Here is a 19,214-nt window from a genome sequence, read left to right as displayed (position 1 = left end):
CTGGGAACATCCCTGCTCCTGCTGGAGCCATCCCAGCTCCTGCTGGGGACATCCCTGTTCCTGCTGGAGACATCCCTGTTCCTGCTGGGGATATCCCTGTGTGCTCCTGCTGGGGCCATCCCTGCTCCTGCTGGGGCCATCCCAGTGTGTTCCTGTTGGAACCATCCCTGTGTGCTCCTGTTGTGGACATCCCTGCTCCCACTGGGGACATCCCTGTGTGCTCCTGCTCCCCAGCCAGGGAGCACGGCCAGGCAGGCACGTGGCACGTGCAGGTGCAGCCCTTCCTGGGGCAGATGCCAACAGCTCTGCTGTGCCAGCCAAGGCTGTGGACAAGAGTAAATTCAGTCCCTGGATCCATCTAAGTCGTGGAGAAGCTGCTGGGTAGGAGCAGCAGGCTGGACACACCATGCTCCTCCAGAGAACTCATTCCTGCTCCTGGATCAAATGAGAATGAGCATCCCAAGCCTCCAGTCATTTCCACAGCTCTTATGGAACATGGTATGGCAGGTCTAGAGCAGCAGAGCTTAGAGCAGGGTAGGGAAACCTCCCAGGGCAGTGCAGGTGTTTCTAAATCTGCTGCTAGCCCCATTTGCCCCTGACACGGGGGAGTAACCACAAAACCCTCCCTGCACAGCCCTGCACAGTGTGGGCAGCTCCTCTCCAGCAGCTCCTCACCCCTAACAGAGGCAAGACCAACATGTGTTGCCACTGGATTCCTCAGCCCAGCTCCAGCTGGGATATACCAGGATGAAGGGCATTGGAAGCCTCAGGCAGCTTTATAAAATTGATTTGGGTTTTCTTCTGTTTGCAGGTTTTTTTAATGATAGCATTCTTAATTGAGGTTTGTTTTTCCAGTTGTTCTGAAAGGCTGCAGGGATGATTCCCAACACTGTGTCTTAATTACAGTGCTGCTTGGAGCTTTTCTTAATTGATGTTTCCTCACAGCTATTGGTGTGCTCTTGTGTCTTCATCTTTAGGCAGGTACCCCTGGACATTAGCAGGAGTATTAGGGAAAGTTATAAAAGTAATAGAACAAAGAAGAAATGCTGTTCTCTTGTAATTATAACTATTATTTTATTTTAAAAAATTGCCATTGCTTTTTTCCAGGGATATTATTTTCACTGTCAGCAGTGGGCCCTTGCTTGCAATAAAAGTAAGTGCACGTAGCAGGCTGGTGGAATGAGCAGAGGTACCCCTGGAGTGCTGTCATGTATGGCTGTGCCTTGAGGAAAAGGAAGAACAACATTGATTTTCAGTTATTTAGTGCAATTTAACACTGTGGACTCAAATTTCCATCCCTCCCTGGGGTGGTTTTCTTTTCCCACTTATTTACTTTCCCTTTGGTTTCTTTTCTGTTTATTGGGGAAACGGGCTTGGAAGAGAAAGCAGAGTTTAAGGTGCTGAAGGTGTCTGAGTGAAGGGGAGAGCATGAGCAAGGGCTCTGCAGGTGCTCTGTGAGGTGAGCACATTCCCAGGGCAGCCTTAACCTTGGAAATTCATGGAAAATTAAACACATGGGTAAAATGAATTTTGTTTTCCTCCCCTCAACCAGTTGTACAGCACACACTGAACTGAAAAATGTCCTGGCAAGCGGAGTGCAGAGGGGCGCTGGAGTTTTGGTTCTGCCGTGGTTACCTGGGGCAGAGCTCCCTCCTCGTGTCCCTGGCGTGCCACCAAAGCCTGGTGGGGCATTGCTGGTGGCTCCTGGTGCTCCTTGGAGCTCCTGTGCCACTTCAGCCTGCTGGGAAAGGGCAGGGAGCAGCTGCCACAGGAGAGCCAGGGGAGATGGTTGGATGTCAAACCTTGGCTGAGATCTCCCAGGGTTTCCTTAGCATGGGGATGTATCAGGAGTGTGAGTCTGTGTCCACAGACCTGCTGATGTTTGTCAGCATAGCAAAGCTCTGTGCCTGCAGGAATCCCCAGGAGTGTTGTGCTGCTTTAGGTGAGGCTGCAAGGTCGGGCTGAGACCAAAGTGTCACCACTGCTGTAGTGACAGCACGAGAAACAACTTGGCAGCTGTAGCTGTAATTGCAGAGAATGCATTAAATTTTACTGCTGTGTTTTCCCACCACTTTCTCTCATCACAGTTGCATCTTTGTTCCCAAGGGAAATGATTTATCGCTGTTCTGAAGGTGGTGCTCATTGCTTTTCTTCTGCACAACCTGTTCAGCTCCTGACTGTGTGCAGGGAGCGTCAGGGCTCGGTCACCCCCGGCTCTCAGCCTCGGGGGATCCAGGGGTTCCAGTCCCTCTGTACCCAGCCCTGTCCTGGTGCCAGCCGTGCTCAGGTGTGAGCTGCTCTCCCTCAGACCCCTGCATGCCCGTGGGAAAAGAGATCACCAGCACAGCCTGAATAACTTGGTTAGTGAGCGCTCCTGTACGTGCTCCTGTGAGGCATCTCACTCACCTCACTGCAGTCTGTGCAGCAGAGGGGCTTAGACAGGAATAAAAGGCTGGAATTTGAATCCAAACATCTCTGATTCTGAGAAGTCTCACCAACAGACAGGACCAATCCTTTACTGTCTCCTGTTTTAGCGCTGTTCATCGAGAGAGATGAGAACACGTTGCCAGTGAAGCCCTGCAGCGAGCACAGATTTCCCTGCCATGCTGCATTTGCCTCTGCTCCACTGGCACTTGTCTGGGTCCATAGCAGAGATGAAGGTGTTCATTTGCAAACAAAATACCTCATCTTGCTCCTGACTGACAGCTCAGAGTGGGTCACACAGGCTCTGTGCAAGGCTCTTGCCAGCTGCTCTCGGGTTGCCCAGCAAGGATTGGCACTTCAACCTCCCAGTCCCCAAACCTGGAGATTTCTTCTATTATCAGTCCATTAATTTTCTCCAATGCTGCAATTAAAAAAAAAATAAAATATTTTTCAGAAAGTTCAGTGTTTAGAGTCCATTGCAACAACACATTTTGTATAAATTAATAGCACTGAGTTTCATCGGCTCCGTGACCTCATTTCCTCTCTTTGTGAAGCTTTTTGTTGCTGTTTTAGCAAATCTATGGCTGGATGTTTTACTGCAGGGAGATGATCAAAGTCCAGCCTGCTGGAGCAGGCAGGTCCCTGTGGTGACAGTCTGTGGGGAGGTGGCAGTCTCTGCTCTCTGTTCTGTCCCCACAACCTCATTGACGATGTCTTAAGATCTGCCCTGCATAGCCAGAGGGCTGGAAGGAAGTTTTCAGGGTTGCAAATCCCCTGGCAGGTTCAGCATTTCCCCTTTAATTATTCTGGGTAATAAATAATTGATAATGAAGAAGTTTGTGGTGTTAGAGTTGAAACATAAGGCCTTGGTGAGACAGAAATGCCACAGATGTTAGCACATTACCAGCAGATTAAAGGAATGTTTTCCAACATTCAGGATTTTCCAAACTCCTCAAACTCAGAAAACTTCTCCTTTAAAGCTGGAGTAGTGGGTGAAGCAATGCTTGCAAGCATTTTGAAGAGTGATTTTCTGTTCTAAAACGACATCAGCCATGTGGTGCAGGGGCAGACGTGCTCTGTGAGGGCCATCCTCGGCTTTCTGGGAGAACTCCAGGAGCTTTGAGTTGGCTTTGCCTCTCTGGACTTGCACCGGGGCCACAATTGCTTGGTCTTGCTTCTGTCCTCCTCCAGACAGACCATCTGCTCATGTTCCTTCAGGAGACAGCCTGGAGCTGTTTGCTGACAGCCAAACAGGACATGGAAGTGGTGTTTTGTGAGAGGAAAGTGGGGAGCAAAGTTTGTGGATGGGCACTTTTTTGTTCTGCAACCTCAGGATCACGTCCAGAGAAGCTACAGGAACCAGCATGGGACAGGAACGAGACTGGCTTCTGTTCATGAAACCATTTATTCAGCATGGGAACAAACTCGGATTCAGAGACAGAGAGCCCAAACAAAGGCAGGGTGAGGGGTTTTGAAGGACAGAACCCTTGAGGGTCTCCACCTTTGAGGGTGGAGTTCAGGGTTAGGGACCACTAGAAACACAGCAAGGGAGAAACCCCAGGGACTCAAACCCCATCAGAACTCCTGGGCTGTCCTTCACATGGGGTTTGGGGTGGGACAACTTCATCCAGGGCTCACACAGCCTATCCTCCAAAGCAGGAGGTCAAAATTCACACTGGCCAGGCTTACAGCCATGTCTCCACTTTAACAATGCTTATCTAAAATTAATCTTTGCCTTCCTGAGGCACCTCACAACAGAGCGCAGCACCTCGGGGCTGGGACATCTCTTTGGTCAGTCCCAAGGGGCTGGGTGCCAGCCCTCAGTTTAGGGATGAAGGTTTCTGCAGGCAGAGGTGTTTTCTGCATGGCAGGGTGCCTCTCCCTGCTGTTTTCCCTGGGTTTTCCCCCATGGAATTCCCTGTAGGCATGGAGAGGGTGCATCCTGCTCTCTCCCGTCCCCATGGCCTGGCTGTGCTCCCTGCAGCAGCGTGTGGGTGTGCAGCAATGGCTGACGCCATGTACAGGCCGCAGCCTGCCAGGCTCAGAGCCAGGCCAGGCCGTGGGCACAGCCACAGGGAAGGGAGGAAGGAAGGAGGGAATGTGGGGAAGGAGAACAGCATTTGTGAGGTCAGCAGGGTAACACGGAGTGAAACAGACAGGAATTGACTGGGGGAGGTGACTGACTGAAGTGTGGTGAGGGGGGACACAGCCAGGTGTCCCTTGAAGCTGAGAGCTTCAGTCACATCTTCCCTTTGTCAGCCACATCTCCCCTTTGTCAGTCACATCTCCCCTTTGTCAGTCACATCTCCCCTTTGTCAGTCACATCTTCCCTTTGTGGCACTGCTGTTTTGATGAACTAAAACCTTGCCTGAGCTAAGGAATAGTGAGGGTTGTTGGAGTCAGAGGTACAGAGTGTGTGCCTTTGTCTCTGATACCTGGCTCTGACATCCAAGAAAACACTGAATTTCATATAACACCGTGAAAACAACTGTTAAAGTTAAATAGAAAAATTAAAAGTGTGAGTGTGAAAATTAGAGAGTTTTCTTAAGTCACTGGGTGAAAAAGTTAGTTTAGAGTTTAAACCAGTTTAGAAAACAAAAGACAAGATGTAGGATTTAGGGCGTTGTCTCTTGTCCTTCTTCCTTCTTCATCTTCTTCTTCTAGAGGTTTTTGGGTAGAAATAAGTGATTGGATAGAGAATGCCGCAGTGCAGCACACAGGTGTTGGGTCATTGGGTCGCTAAGAAAAATAATTTACATATCTATTGTTAATTGGGTGAAAATAAGTATAAAGATAAAAGAGTTATGTATTTCGAGGTCATTCTGTGCTTTTCAAGCCAATTTGAGCCAGGTGATGGTGGATTGAACTTGAGCAGAAAGTCTGGGGAAGACATGCCAAGTCTTTTGATAATGTATTAATTATAATAATATATTAATAAACATGAGTAACAAGAGCCTAATGAGCCTTTGGAGTATCCTTCCTGATACAGAACTGAGATAAGTGAAACTCCCTGTGAGGGAGTATCCCAGAAGAACTCGGCCCTGAAAAGACTGAGAACGAGTGACAAGGGTTGGGTTTGTACCTGCAGAAATATCCTGGTTTTGCTTGGTGGAGCTGGGCTCTGGTGAGCTGCTGGCTGCCCTGTGGTGCTGTGCCACCGTGTCACTGTGTCACCGTGTCACTGTGTCACCGTGTCACTGTGCCACCGTGTCACTGTGTCACCGTGTCACTGTGCCACCGTGTCACTGTGCCACAATGTCACTGTGCCACTGTGCCCTCGTGTGTGGGGCTGGAGCTCCCTGGCACCGGGGCTGCTGCAGGGTGAGGAGCAGGGTGAGGTCTGAGGGAGCTGGGGTTGTTCAGCCTGGAGAAAAGGAGACTCAGAGGTGACCTTATCACTCCCTGAAAGGTGGTTGTAGGCAGGTGGGGTTGCTCTCTTTCACCGGGCAGCCACTGACAGAACAAGAGGACACAATCTCAGGCTGTGCCAAGGGAAATATAGGTTGGATATTAGGAAAAAGTTTTTCACTGAATGAATAATAAAGTACTGGAATGGCCTGCCCGGGGAGGCCGTGGAGTCACCATCCCTGGATGTGTTAAAAAAAGACTGGATGTGGCACTGGGTGCCATGGTTTAGTTGAGGTGTCAGGGCATGGGTTGGACTCGATGATCTTGAAGGTCTCTTCCAACCTGGTGATTCTGTGGTTCTGTTGAATTCTGTTGACTGTTCCCTCAGGAACCTTCTGCCCCTCAGAGAGGGGTTTGTGTCCCTGGACAGGGTTCTGGGTGTCACACGAAGCGATGGAGAAGAGCATGGGCGCTCCCTGTGCTCAGAGCACACCTGCTGTCACTGGGGTGGCCCTCTCAGACAAAAACTGTCCCTGTCACGGGGCTGCCAGTCTGTCTGTCCCTCTCTCTGCCCCTCTGCCATGGCTTTGCTGAGCAGCTTTTCACGTTTCTGCTGTCACCAGTTCCTTTGTCACGGGTGATTTTTGCTGCTCCTCTGCCATCTCACTGTGGAGGGGCCCTCTGGAGGCCAGCGCACACATCACTCCTGTCCAGCTCCTCCACAAATCCGGGCAAATTGACATTTTCTTATGCTCTCCAGGACCCTCTGTTGTCACCTGCCTCTGAGCTTTTGGTTGCAGCTTTGTGTGAAGCTGGCTGCTGCAGGGCGTTTGTCTCTGAGATGCTGGATACGCTGTCTGTGGGGTGTAGGGGAGCGAGGTGTGGGTCTGTCCATGGGGTGTAGGGGAGCGAGGTGTGGGTCTGTCTGTGGGGTGTAGGGGAGCGAGGTGTGGGTCTGTCCATGGGGTGTAGGGGAGCGAGGTGTGGGTCTGTCCATGGGGTGTAGGGGAGCGAGGTGTGGGTCTGTCCGTGGGGTGTAGGAGAGTGAAGTGTGGGTCTGTCTGTGGGGTGTAGGGGAGCGAGGTGTGGGTCTGTCTGTGGGGTGTAGGGGAGCGAGGCGTGGGTCTGTCTGTGTCTCCTGTCTGTGGGGTGTAGGGGAGCAAGGTGTGGGTCTGTCTGTGGGGTGTAGGGGAGCAAGGTGTGGGTCTGTCCACGTCTCCTGTCCGAGCAGACACCCATGGCCACCCTGCCGAGGCTGGAAACCGGGATCCTCCACCCAGCGAGGGTCCTGAGGGTCTTGCTGCCATCCTCCTCTCAGCACATCCCAAACTCTTGGAGTTCAACATGGATCTGCAGGTTGGATCCTCCCCTCCTCGTGTGCTGCTGGCTCCTCTTGCCGTGTGAGGAACCCCCAGGCTCCTCCAAGCTGGTCCTGCTTTGCAGAGGGCTGGGATGGGCTCCTCTCTCCGATGGGCTTTGTCCCTCTCCTGCACGGCTGGGGATGGACACGGGCACTGTGTGCTCTCAGCCGCCCCTCCGACAGCAGGATTCTCACAAAAGCTTCACTGTAAGGTGAGGCCACCCCAGGCACACCCTCCGGGACTGAGCGTGCCTGGCACCCGCGGTTGGCTGCGTTTGGCTGCGGTGATGCTCCGGCTCCGGCTCCCACGGGGAGTTCCCGGCTCGTTCCCATTCCCGGCCCCTCGGGCTGGTGTTTCCCCCATCCCGGAGCGCTGGGGCTCGGCAGGAGCCGTGGGGGAGGCTGCGGCTGTGTTTGGATCAGACACTGCCGTGCTTCCTGCAGCCCACGCAGCCTCCAGAGCAGCCGAGTGCGGCTCTGCAGATTTAGCAAATTTAGCAGCTCCCTCCAGGCAGGGAGCTCTGGCTCTGTGGGCAGAGGCTCCGAGCTCTGCCTCTCTCCCCATGTACCAGCAGCAAAGTCATTACCGACCCCCAGCTTTGCCGCAGAGGGGTTCTGGCTCCGGATCGCTGCGAGAGGATTCGGTTGGGAGCTGTGGAACTGTCGTTCCGATTGGGAACGGCTGGAAAGAACGACACAAACTCTCAAGGGAGTTTCAACACGAGAATTATCTGGTTTATTGCTTCAGGCCTGTCTTATAGACAGATACGTGGAAAGGTACAGAAAGGAAACTCTTATTGGTTAACAAAGTGCTACATTACCATCATTGATCAGGGGCACTCATCACCCCCCTGGCCTTCTCCTGCAAGGGAAAACAAGACTGCAAAACAACACCTGCAAGGCTGTTTAGCGTCCCTGAGAATTGTTTTAATTCCTTCTCATATTTTCCCCAGGCTGCTTTCTCAGGCAGCCTGAGGAGCCATGCGGCCTGCAATCTGTACAGGCACTGTGGCTCAGATTTAGCACCCACATGAAACCACCACAGCTCCCCAAAAAACCCCGGCTGCTGCTCCCAGCCCTCCGTGAGCCGGGTCAGGGCCCCTGTCACTGCAGCCCTGGGTGGCAGGGAACAGCCGGAGCAGGTATGTGCCACCTCCCTGGGGGCAGGAGCTGTCAGGGAAAAGGTCTCCTCTGTCTAGGAGAGAGGAATATTTCTGGGGAGCAGGTGGTGAAGATATTTAGCAAATGTCAGCTTGAGACCTTGCCATCCTGTGGGCAGGAGCGACATTGCTGAGAAATGTGTTATCCTGTCAGAAAAGCAGCAAAAAAAATCCCCCAGTGAAATGTTTACGAGCGAGGCAGGGCTTTGCCAAAAGTGGGCGTTTTTCCAGCACGGAGCCTCACGGAGCCCGAGCTCCAGGGAGCTGTGGGAATCCTGCTCCAGCTCACATCACTCTTAGCACCAGGACGAGCATCTGGCTGAGCCGCTCTGCCTTAGTTCTGATCGCCTCAATCACTCCCCAGAGCAATTCAACACCAGAGTTTCACTGGCGCTGCCTTGTAGGTGAGCAAAAAGCAGTTTAAACAGAAAAGGGTCCTGCAGATGGGTGCCAAATACGGCTTTTTGAAACTAAAATGCTGCCTTAAACTCCTTTCAGGCAAACTCTGCCTGTGGTGGAATTGCAGAGACGGAGGGAATCTTGTTTGCCCAGTGTCCAGTATCAATGTGTGAAGTGTGTAATTGTGTCTGGGCTGAGAGCTCCGTATGGGAGCACTGTTTGAAAATGTTCTCATTTAATAAAATGGGTGATAATTGGCTCTTAGACGAGGCTTTAATTGGAATAATTGGCATGGACACTCGTGTGTTAATTTAGTTTGGTGTTTCTAATGCACAGTCACGGTGTTTGTTCAAGGACAGAAGTGGGATTAGGTGGTGCCCATATTTCTCAGCAGAAGCTGCAGCTGAGCTCTGGGAAGGCATTTATTGGAGGATGCTGCTCAGTTACTGCTCTTGGAGTTGGATTTTGGAGATGGATTTGCTTCATTACAGCTTGATGCAATCACAACCGCGCTGCTGAGTCGTGGCCTTCTCTGACACTTCAGTTCCCACTTCAGATGATTTGGGATTGGTCTTTGTGCTGATCTGGAGCAGCTCCAGCTCCTTGGCACAGGGGCATTCCTGTCCTGAGCTGCTCGCACACACGTGTGCAGGAATGTGCTCACTCATGAGCCAGCACACAAGGAAGGGGAAGTTCATGTTCTCTACCCGGCCTTTCATCCCTACTTCTCTCAAGTCTCTCAAAATCCATCACTTCCAGGTCAGTAAATCAGCACCATGAGGTTTTTCTGTGTGGGGAAAGATTTTACAGTCTCTTTCCAGCGTGGAGATGCCTCAAGCTGTCAGCTCAGAGCTGTTGTTCAGGGACTGCCATGAGTTGGAGGCTCTGCTGCAGGAGCTCCTGCTCCGTGGGGTCACTGAGAGTGTGAGATGGTGACATAAAAGCCATTACAGCTCCTCAGCCTCTTCCAGAGCGGTAGTTTAACAATTTTTCCTTTCCATCATCCTCTGAGATGCTTTTATAAGTTCGGTATTGTCACTTTGTTTGGCTTCTTCCCACACAGCAACTGCACTTAGAACTGCCCAGTGCTGATGGGGAGATTTATTGCCAGCAGCAATTGTACGAAAATTGAGAGGAAGAACAATTTCTAGGAAGGTTTTGTTACAACCTCTAATAGGAAATATTTATTTCACTCTAAGAACATGTAAATGGTTTTAGTGCCGGATGCTGTGCTCTGTGCCTCAGAAATGCTCAGCCTGGAAGGGTTCAGCAGCACAAATGTTTCTGCTTGCAGACATGTGCCCACTGAGCATGCACGAGGGCTGAATTCCTTCCCAACGGTGAGAGTTTAAAACAAACCCACAAAAAGTCTGACAAAGAGCAAAGCTTGGATCTCAGAGCCTGGGGAGAGGAGTGAGGGTCGGGATTTCATCGTGAGGGAGGAGGCAAAGAAGGGAAGGGATGTTCCCTCTGCAGCAGGGAATTGTGAGAGACTGAGATGAGAGGCTGGGTGAGTCTGTGCCCTCTTCCCTTGCTGTGTTTGGATGTGCTGGTGCAATCCCCTGCTCCCTGTCAGAGGAGGATGATCCACAAGAGGCACAGTGAGTGCTGCAGTTCCAGCACGGGTTGGTGAGCACAGGAGAGCACCAAGAACCACTCTGGGACCTCACAGCTGCTTTTCCTGAGAAACTTTGGAGAACTGGAACAATTACCTTAATCTTTAATGCCCTTTTCCACCTCTAAGCTTTTTTTTTTGCTCTGTTTCCCACAGGCAGATTTTAGGGAGAGAAAGGAGTACAGCTGAACGTGCTGGTGAAGATATTAATCATGATATAATTCAATTTTAATTCCATTAGACACCTTTAGTGATCAGGGAGTTTCTCACTTGGTTTAATCGACTCTTTTCCAGATGATGAAGCTGCAAGATCTGGCACTTGTTATAAATGTCTGTTTATTAAACCATCTTTCGTCCTAAAAGCCTTTGCCTGGCCAGGATGGATATAAATGGAGAGGATGATGATGCCAGTTTAGTCTTTAAGGAGACACTGTGTAAAAAATTGCAGCCTTCTCTTTTTCATTTCTTTGTGCCTTTATGTGAGAGATGAGAGCAGGTCAAGGCATTGTTTTGCTGTGCTTTTTACTGTAAATGTTCAAGGCAGTCAAGGTCTGTGAAACAGCATTTGCTGTCACATCAGCTCCTGGAGTGGAAATTCCCTTTCCAGCAGATGATTTGGTCATGGCAGTTGAACCAAAAGCTGATGAGCAGATAAGGGCAACGGTGGAAAATATTTTAAAATCCTTTTGTGGCCTTAGCTCACCTTTGGCTCCTGCCCTGGCTCAGCTCTGACAAGTGTGAGGCACCTCTGGGGAGAATTCCAGAGGGCTTTGTGCAAAACTTCCTGGATCCTCTTCCCTCAGGGCCACAGTTTCACACATCCCTGCCTTTTTAATGCCTCGGGGCTGACCCCTGATTTTGGCTGGATGTGGAAAGTGAGACCCTTTTTGTCACATCCATGACAGCACCTGTGTGACTTGGGCATTGCAATCACCTGCCTGCAGGTGACACTGAACACATCACCTGGCTGTGAACACATCACCTGGCTCTGAACACATCACCTGCCTGCAGGTGACACTGAACACATCACCTGGCTGCAGGTGACACTGAACACATCACCTGGCTGCAGGTGACACTGAACACATCACCTGCCTGCAGGTAACTCTGAACACATCACCTGGCTCTGAACACATCACCTGCCTGCAGGGCCTCCTGGCTCACAGCAGAACCCTACAGTGTGTTGTTGATGGGTAAGCAAATTTTTCCTCATTGAAGTTAAAATAAGAAACGTTCTTGGAGATCAATGGTCTGGTACAACCCCCTGTTCTAGTCCTTCCCACACAGCCTGATGAGGCTGTCACAGACTCCATGGAGTTCATGCCTCATTTCTGCAGCACACTGTGAATTCCTCTTTATGGGGACTTGCCATTTTCTCGGTCTTATATAATGTATTACAAAAAGAATGCTGAGAGAAATGAAAAAATGTATGGGAAATGGTACCTGGCATCATCCAGAGACCCTGGAGAGGGTTATTACCATGACACATAATTGGCAGTGTTGATGGAGAGCCCCAAAGCCAAAATTTCTTCTTTGAATGTCAATCATTTTTTTTCTTGTTTTTTTTTAGAAGTTTTATGCAAGTTTTCAGATGCTAAAATTCTCCACATTTTTCAGCACAAACTCTTAGCACCATTTAATAAGCAGACACTGCTCTGCATCACATTACAATTTCAATACTTTAAAAGCAAAGCTGCTGCAAGAACATCATGAAAAAAAAAAAAAAAAAAGAAAAAAAGAAGTCTTGGAGTCCTTTAAAACTGCAGAGTGGGAATCACTCTGGCATTTTGCAAGTCCCTGTGAAATTGCTTCCTGGTGAGCTGTGCCAGGCGGCTCAGAGGTGTTTGCAGCAGCGATGCCGTCTCCATCCGGAGCATCCCCGGCTCCTCCAGGCTCTTTGCTGCTGGGCACGGAACCAAATTCCAGAGGGTTCGGGAGAGGTGCGTGGGGAGCAAGAGGAGCCTCTCCAGCTCTCGCCGCCTGTCACATCCCCTGGCAGAAGCTGGGGTGAATCCCGGGGGCGCAGGGTGTCCCCTGGAGCTGGCTGTGATGGAGAGGTGCCACAGGGCAGTGGCTGCTGCCTGGCCTGGGATGCCCAGAGCATTCCTGTCCTTTCTCCAGGTGCTGTCTCAGCCCCCTGCAGCAGCAGGACACCAAATCCCAGCCTCGAAGGCACCTGCAGGGCTCGGGCCCCGCGAAGGGAAGGGATTGCCTCGGTCATTGTGCCGTGGGTTTGCTGCTCCTCCTGTGCCCCAGCTCGGGCACGGAGCCTCTCCTGCCCCGCTCCCCCTGCGGGCATTTCCCAGGCGTCTGCGGATTCCCGCTGGGAAAGCGCTTCACAAACGCTTAAAGCCATAAACATTTATGGTGCAAAGATCATTCCTGCCGGGAGGCAGCAAACAGCAGCTGCTGGCAGGGGCGGGCATTCTCCCCCTGCTCCTCCCGGCCGGGTTTGGGTGCTTTGGGGCTGCCCTGCCTCCTCCCCAGCATCTCCCGGTTAGATTTGGGTGTTTTGGGGCTGCCCTGTTTCCTCCCCAGCTCCTCCCGGCCGGGTTCGGGTGTTTTGGGGGCTGCCCTGTGTCCTCCCCAGCTCCTCCCGGCCGGGTTTGGGTGCTTTGGGGCTGCCCTGCCTCCTCCCCAGCATCTCCCGGTTAGATTTGGGTGTTTTGGGGCTGCCCTGCCTCCTCCCCAGCATCTCCCGGTTAGATTTGGGTGTTTTGGGGCTGCCCTGTTTCCTCCCCAGCTCCTCCCGGCCGGGTTCGGGTGTTTTGGGGCTGCCCTGCCTCCTCCCCAGCTCCTCCCGGTTAGATTTGGGTGTTTTGGGGCTGCCCTGCCTCCTCCCCAGCTCCTCCCGGTTAGATTTGGGTGTTTTGGGGCTGCCCTGCCTCCTCCCCGCTGCCCAGCCCGGCTCTGCCCGGGGAGGACCCGGCTGCTCTCGTTACATCTTGGGAAGCGGAGAGTGACCCCGTTATGTACTCACCTGGAAAAGCGACTTGGCCGTGCCTCATTACTGTGCTCTGCCTGGAGATTTTCATGCTTCCCTTGCAGATATATATTTAGATTTTACCCGAGGGCTTTTAATTTCCTCGCTGGTTTGAGCAGCTGCGACAGGTACACACTTACCTTCCCTTTTTCCTCCGGCCATTTTAACCTGCCATCGGCTTTGTTAAGGAGCAGGGAAGAGACTGGGAGTCACTGAAAAGCTTCAGGGTCTCACTGCTCTGCCTGTAAGGCTGTCAAAAGCAGCCAGGAGCGGGAGCAGCATCGTGGCTTTGTAGGGAGATTTGTTCAGCAGCTGCTCGGGCGTGCTCTATTTCTCCTTTCCCTGCTAAGCAGTCCCGAGTTGCCACACTGGCTTTGCAGCTTTCATGTTCGTCGCTGATGAGCCACACTTAGAGAGGTAAAAATGGCTTTGCAAAGGCTGCGATGACAGTTCTGGGATTCAGCGCCGCAGTTACATAAAGGCTGCTCCTGCTCCCGGGGACCTGGCGAGGCACCCGGGGAAGGGAACCTGCCCTCCCTGCCCTCCCTGCCCTCCCTGCCCTCCCTGCCCTCCCTGCCCTCCCTGCCCTCCCTGCCCTCCCTGCCCTCCCTGCCCTCCCTGCCCTCCCTGCCCTCCCTGCCCTCCCTGCTCCCCGCCAGCCAAAACAGGGGTTTTGTTTGGGGATCCCCCCCGTCCTGCAGCGAGCAGGGCACGGAGGGAGGTTCCAGGACACTGCTCCTATTGCTGGGCAGTTTCTGCAGTCCTGGGCCCTCTCTCCTAAACCCTAACATTTGGAAGTTGTTAATATTTGAAGTGTTACTGCAGAGTACACTGGGAAGAGGAGAGGAATCAAAGGCTCTTCTGCTATCAGCCCGTCCCCCTCTGGGCTCACAGCCTGCCTGCAAGCTCTGGATGTGTTTTCTTGCTTTACATAATTTTTCCATCTCTCTCCATCAGCCCAGCTCTTCAAAGGCTTCCTTCTGTTTCCAGCTCTCTTGCAGCTGCTAAATATGCTCTCCTTCGTGCTTTCCAAAGTGTTCCTCCTTCCCCGAAACTCCATTGCTCCAGTTTATTGGAGAAGTCTCCCAAACTCTGCCAGGAATCGCTGGGCGATGCAGGAGCTGCTGCCTGGTGCTGTTTGGTTCAGCTGCCAAGGCTAAATAGGGAAAGTGAGGGAATAAAACACAGGCAGTGAATTTCTGCCTGTGCCATGCAAATCTTCCTGGTCTCTGCTGTGGCCCCACTTGGCCAAAGCTTTCTGCAGATGGTGTGGGGTGGTGTCAGTGAATATCGCTGTTCCCCCGCTCCAGGCTCTCTCCTGGTGGGTTTATTCTTTGCCAGGATGCCAAGGACCCCCCAGCAGTGCAGTGGGGATGGAGCAGCTCCCCAGGCCCACCGTGGTGGGAGCTGAGCCCCCAGAGATCCTTGGAGGTGAGTCCCCTCCAAAGGTGGCTGTGGCTGGGACTCCTCCTGGATGGAGGGAGGGAATTTGGTACCATTGTGATTTTGGCAGGAACACTCAGCCCAACTGCTGGCCCAGCCCGATGCTGTGATGACAGAAACCCCTGCAGTTTGTGAACTTTTCCTGAAATGCTTTTAATGACAGTTTAATAATAACACTTAGTGCTCGCTACAGAGCTTCTCACCCCTGGAACCGAAGCGCTTTCCTGAGAAGGGTAAGGACCATTATCCCCCGTGCTCGCAGGGGGGAATAGCTGCTTTTATTTGTCAGCCTAATTATAACAAGTGGAATTAATCAACTTTTCATATGAATGGTGTTGCTTTTTAAAGACAAATGTCAGAAAGGAGTCCTAGAGACAAAGGAGAGCTCCAAGTGGTGTAGATCTATCTGATGGCTTCTCAGGGAACTCGTCAGAGCCTGTGGTGCAAAGGCTTTAACCCTGCCAAGGCAGAGTGAGGAGGGAAAGGCGAGGCAGGGCAGGGCACGGTGTGGGTTTGCTGGTGCCCTGGGTCCTGCTGAAGAGGTGTTTCTGAAAGCTGCTGCTGCCCCAGCCCTGACACAACCCTGTTGTGTGTGATTCCCTCTGCCTTTCACCTCTCCAGCTGCTCAAAGCCCCATTCCTTGGGAACATTCTCCCAGCTCCTGAGTGTCCCCTGATTCTTAGTGCACTCTGTGGAGTGCATGGAGAAATTCCATTGAAATAATTACTTTAGTAATTGATTAGTTTCTTAGTGGGAGGACTCAAAGAGGCCATAGCCTCTTCCTGTGTAGTCACTGAGCTTTGGGCTTTTTCCCCCTTCTCTCTGTCCTGCTCTATGTCCTCTTCAGCCTGCAGGGAAAAGGACAGGTTCTTGTGCTGAGCAGGGGAGTGGAGGCTTGTTTTGGCTGGGGCCTCTTGGTGTGACAGTAATGGGCAGTGAGTAACTGAGCTCACTGAATGCAGCAGGGAGAGTCCATGAGCTGCTTTCTGTGAGCTGCCCTGCTGCTCACAGCCCATTACCCAGCAGATTCACCTCAAAGGCAGCCAAAATCCTGGGAAATCCTCCCATTATCTTTGGCACTCAGCTGCTGAGGGTCTCTGCTGGAAGGGATGGGGAAGGCAGGACCCACCACCCCCGGGGACAGAGGACACAGTCAAAGCAGGACACGTTTGCAAATGCTTTGAATTGCAAAGTGCAGCCAGGGCCTTCCCCAGCCCTGAGCATCTCCAGCAGCACCAGCCCCACAGCCCTGAGCATCTCCAGCAGCACCAGCCCCACAGCCCTGAGCATCTCCAGCAGCACCAGCCCCACAGCCCTGAGCTGCTCCAGCAGCACCAGCCCCACAGCTCTGAGCATCTCCAGCAGCACCAGCCCCACAGCTCTGAGCATCTCCAGCAGCACCAGCCCCACAGGATCCGTGTCTCTCCCATGGGGATCAGCCCCAGGACAGCCCCAGCTCACCTGGATGCTCCTCTCTGGGAGTGGCAGGTAGGAATCACCCTCCCCCCCAGCTTTCTGCAGCCCCTCAGGCGGGATTTGATCCTCTGTGTAGTTTAAATTTCATCTTTGGCTCCCCCAGCAGTGCTGAGCTCCTGCTCCCGTGCCAGGGGCCGTGGGCCAGGGAGGACCTTCCTCTCCAGGCTAATGGAAAAAAAATGGAGAAGTTTTTTTTTAATTGACTCGGGATCAATAGATAAAAGTATTTCCTAGGCATTTTTATTAATAAATACTTACATCCTTGCTGCCCAGGGAGGGTTCCTGGGCTTCTGCTGGATATTCTAATATCCACAGTCTGAGTTAATCAATGTATTGGTACTGAATGTTTGACTGTAAAAGCAACTGGAGCTCTTTGGGTTCAGATCTCTCTCTAACTGTAATTCCAGAAGCTGATGGACAGTCAAAAATCCTGGCAGGAGGACCTGTTTTGTTGGGAAAAGAGTCCTTGGGGCACTCTTGAGCAGGGTGAGGGGATCCTGGCTGTCTCAGAGGGCTCTGAGGGTGTCCATGCACCACATCCCTGTGTGTGGGAGCAGCTCTGGCACTGTGCAGGGATGGAAAGGCCAAGTTCTACACAAAGAGGATGAAGCACCAACATTTTTTATTTTCTTTTTTTTTTTTTTTCCTTTTTTGGCAAATTTACTATTTTCACTGAGAAAAATGTCAGAGGAAAAAACATTCTGGTGAGGAAGCAGAAGCTCCTTTTTCTGTGATTTTAACTTCCCATTGGGACAGAGAACCATTAGTAAATAGAGAAAAAAAATCAAATTTTTAGATTTCCTCAGAAGCTTGGACATTTCCAGCTCTGCTGCAGAGGGATATTTCAGCTGGTGTTTTTTGTGGCTTGGCTGCAGGATCCTCAGTGGGATGGAGGGGTGGCTTTTGCAGGGCTCTGCCTGAGCCTTGGCAACATTGGCAGCTTTCAAAAAGCAATTTTGCAGAGTGCCTGGTGACAATGTAGGGCATTCCCTGGCGACTCTGGGGCAGAGCTGGTGCGTGTGCACTTGGTGAAAAACACTTCAGCAAGAGGCTGTGCCAGGCAGCTTTGTGCATTTAGCTGAGTATTAGTGGCCTTCTGAAGTTTATCGAGCTGCTAATGTCGTGCTGTGACATTTGTTGGGGTCCTGAAATACAGGAGGTGTTTGTGGCAGTAATAAATTACGTGGGATCTTGTTTTTCCTTGGTGTTATTAAATAAAGGGAGGTCAGGGTTGCTCTGCAAAGACACAGAAACACAGAGGGGCCGTGCAGGGAAAGGTGATTTTCCTAGAGCTGCTTGCCAAGAGTGTCCAGGGGTTCCTGGAGAGATAATAATGAGCATTAATGGATTTTCAGCTCAGAGTCCCTGGAGTTAACACTTTATTTGTATGAACACAGCCCCTCCTTAGAGCAGCAGCTCTGATAACGTTTCCTGTGAAGTTCTGAGCACAAGCTCTTCTTCCAAAGTGTGTTTTCCCCCCCAGGTTAGTTTTTGTGGGTTTGGAATGATCTTTGCAGAACTGATGCCTCTCAAGATTTTTAAATACATTAGCCTGTCTTTCCTCAAGGAGGTCCTGCAAACTAAAACCTGGGGTTGTATCTCAACAGAGCAGGTTTGTTTGCCAGGAGATGGGAAAAACTCAGCCTCTTCCTGTATCATCAACTACTTCTAATGGACAGGGTGATGCTTTATTATTAATAAGTTGGATATGTGAATAAAGGGAGTTTTGGCAGTTGGGGCTGAAGGCGGCCTGGATAAAAGGGAGAATATTTAACAATGCAGTTGCTGTGGATTCAATTAAGAGCAATGAAGAATCTGCTTCCTTCTTAATCTCATTTTCCAAAATATGCAATATTTCCCTGCAAGTGCTGCTCAGCAATTCCCAGCCATCCCTCCGGCCCCCAGCACAGCAGTGGTCTCGGCATAATGTAGATGCTGAAATGAGAAATCAGCACTTTGTAATGGCTCTCAAACTAAAATTAAACATCCATTTCCTGGCTTGCAGTCAGATGGTTGGCATTCAGCTGGCCCAGGGAGTGTTTCTGGACCTGAGGAATTCTTATTTGGGCTTTGACGTTAGCGAGGTTGTGTTTGGTTGGTTTTCCCCTCCTGGATTCCCTGGGAGGACGTGCTGTACAAACAAGGTGCTGGATGTGGAGCTCGCTGCCGTGTCCCCTGGGCAGCAGAGCAGAGGATGTCCCTGCAGAGCTGGCTCAGGTGACACAGCCACGGCTCTTTCTAGGAACAGCAGTTCCCAGCCAGACGGAGCGTGCTGGGTCCACTGGATGTACTGGGCTGCGTTTGCTCGGAGCTCCTGCTTCTCTCCTCCTCCCACTGCTCTTTGTGACACAGCAGCACTCTGGCACTGTCGGGGCTGGCAGGGGAGAGGCTGCTGAGCTCTGGGTCTTCAGGTGAGGCAGGGAACTCATTGCATTGCTGAGGGGGGAGTGTTCCCCTGACAGAGGCACAGCAGAGGAGCTGCTCTGGCTCAGGGCAGGGCTCTGGGTCACTCTGAGGGACCAGCCGGGCTCGCCGAGGTTCTGCTCGGCATCGAGCGGCCTCGTTTCCCCCCAGGAGGGGAATGGTTGCTCAGACCTGCAGCCCTGGCTGCAGTTTCTTGTGACCCTGTGTCAGATCCTTCCTCTCCCTCTGGTTTTCCTGTCCTGGTTTGTGTTTAAGTGCTTGACAGAAAAGGTGACTTCATGGAGAGGCTGCTGTGGGCAGGATCTGAGTTCCTTGAGGGGCTCTTTGATCTGCTTTTTGTCACCTTCTGCACAGCACAAGTATGACAGGAGAGTTTATATTTTCTGTTAAAATTCCCAGGTCTTTCCCTAATCCCTCTTCTGTTCCTGCTGCTGTGTGAGGGCATTAGTGCTGAGATGAATAACTTAAGCCTAAACCCCTTTCCACATCTAATCTCAAGCCTAAAATTAATGCTCCCCTGCAATTTGGAATACAATAGAATGTAGAATTCATCCAAAAAGAGACACCTGATTGCCCCATCCCAGT

The 19,214-nt window shown here is 51.7% G+C and overlaps 1 protein-coding gene and 1 long non-coding RNA gene across 13 annotated transcripts in view; one reads left to right on the top strand and one right to left on the bottom strand.

Annotated features, from left to right (window-relative positions):
* Nucleotides 1–19,214, top strand: part of KCNT1 (potassium sodium-activated channel subfamily T member 1) — an 81,462-nt gene that overhangs the window by 18,362 nt on the left and 43,886 nt on the right. The window lies entirely within an intron of this gene.
* Nucleotides 1,050–5,613, bottom strand: LOC111937082 (uncharacterized). Of its 6 annotated transcripts, none has more exons than XR_015278210.1 (6): nt 5,507–5,613; nt 2,684–2,845; nt 2,407–2,577; nt 1,873–2,022; nt 1,636–1,762; nt 1,050–1,222 (listed from the first exon to the last, which is right to left on the bottom strand). It is a non-coding gene; the product is annotated as an uncharacterized LOC111937082 (long non-coding RNA). The 6 variants fall into 6 exon arrangements; XR_015278214.1 differs by having other exon boundaries at nt 2,496–2,577; XR_015278213.1 differs by having other exon boundaries at nt 2,407–2,536.

The sequence above is a fragment of the Cyanistes caeruleus genome, chromosome 20 (genome assembly GCF_971803275.1).
Source record: "Cyanistes caeruleus chromosome 20, bCyaCae1.hap1.1, whole genome shotgun sequence".
NCBI lineage: Eukaryota > Metazoa > Chordata > Aves > Passeriformes > Paridae > Cyanistes > Cyanistes caeruleus.
The sequence above is the reverse complement of the archived record's forward strand: the minus strand, read 5'-3'. Positions and strand labels throughout refer to the sequence as shown.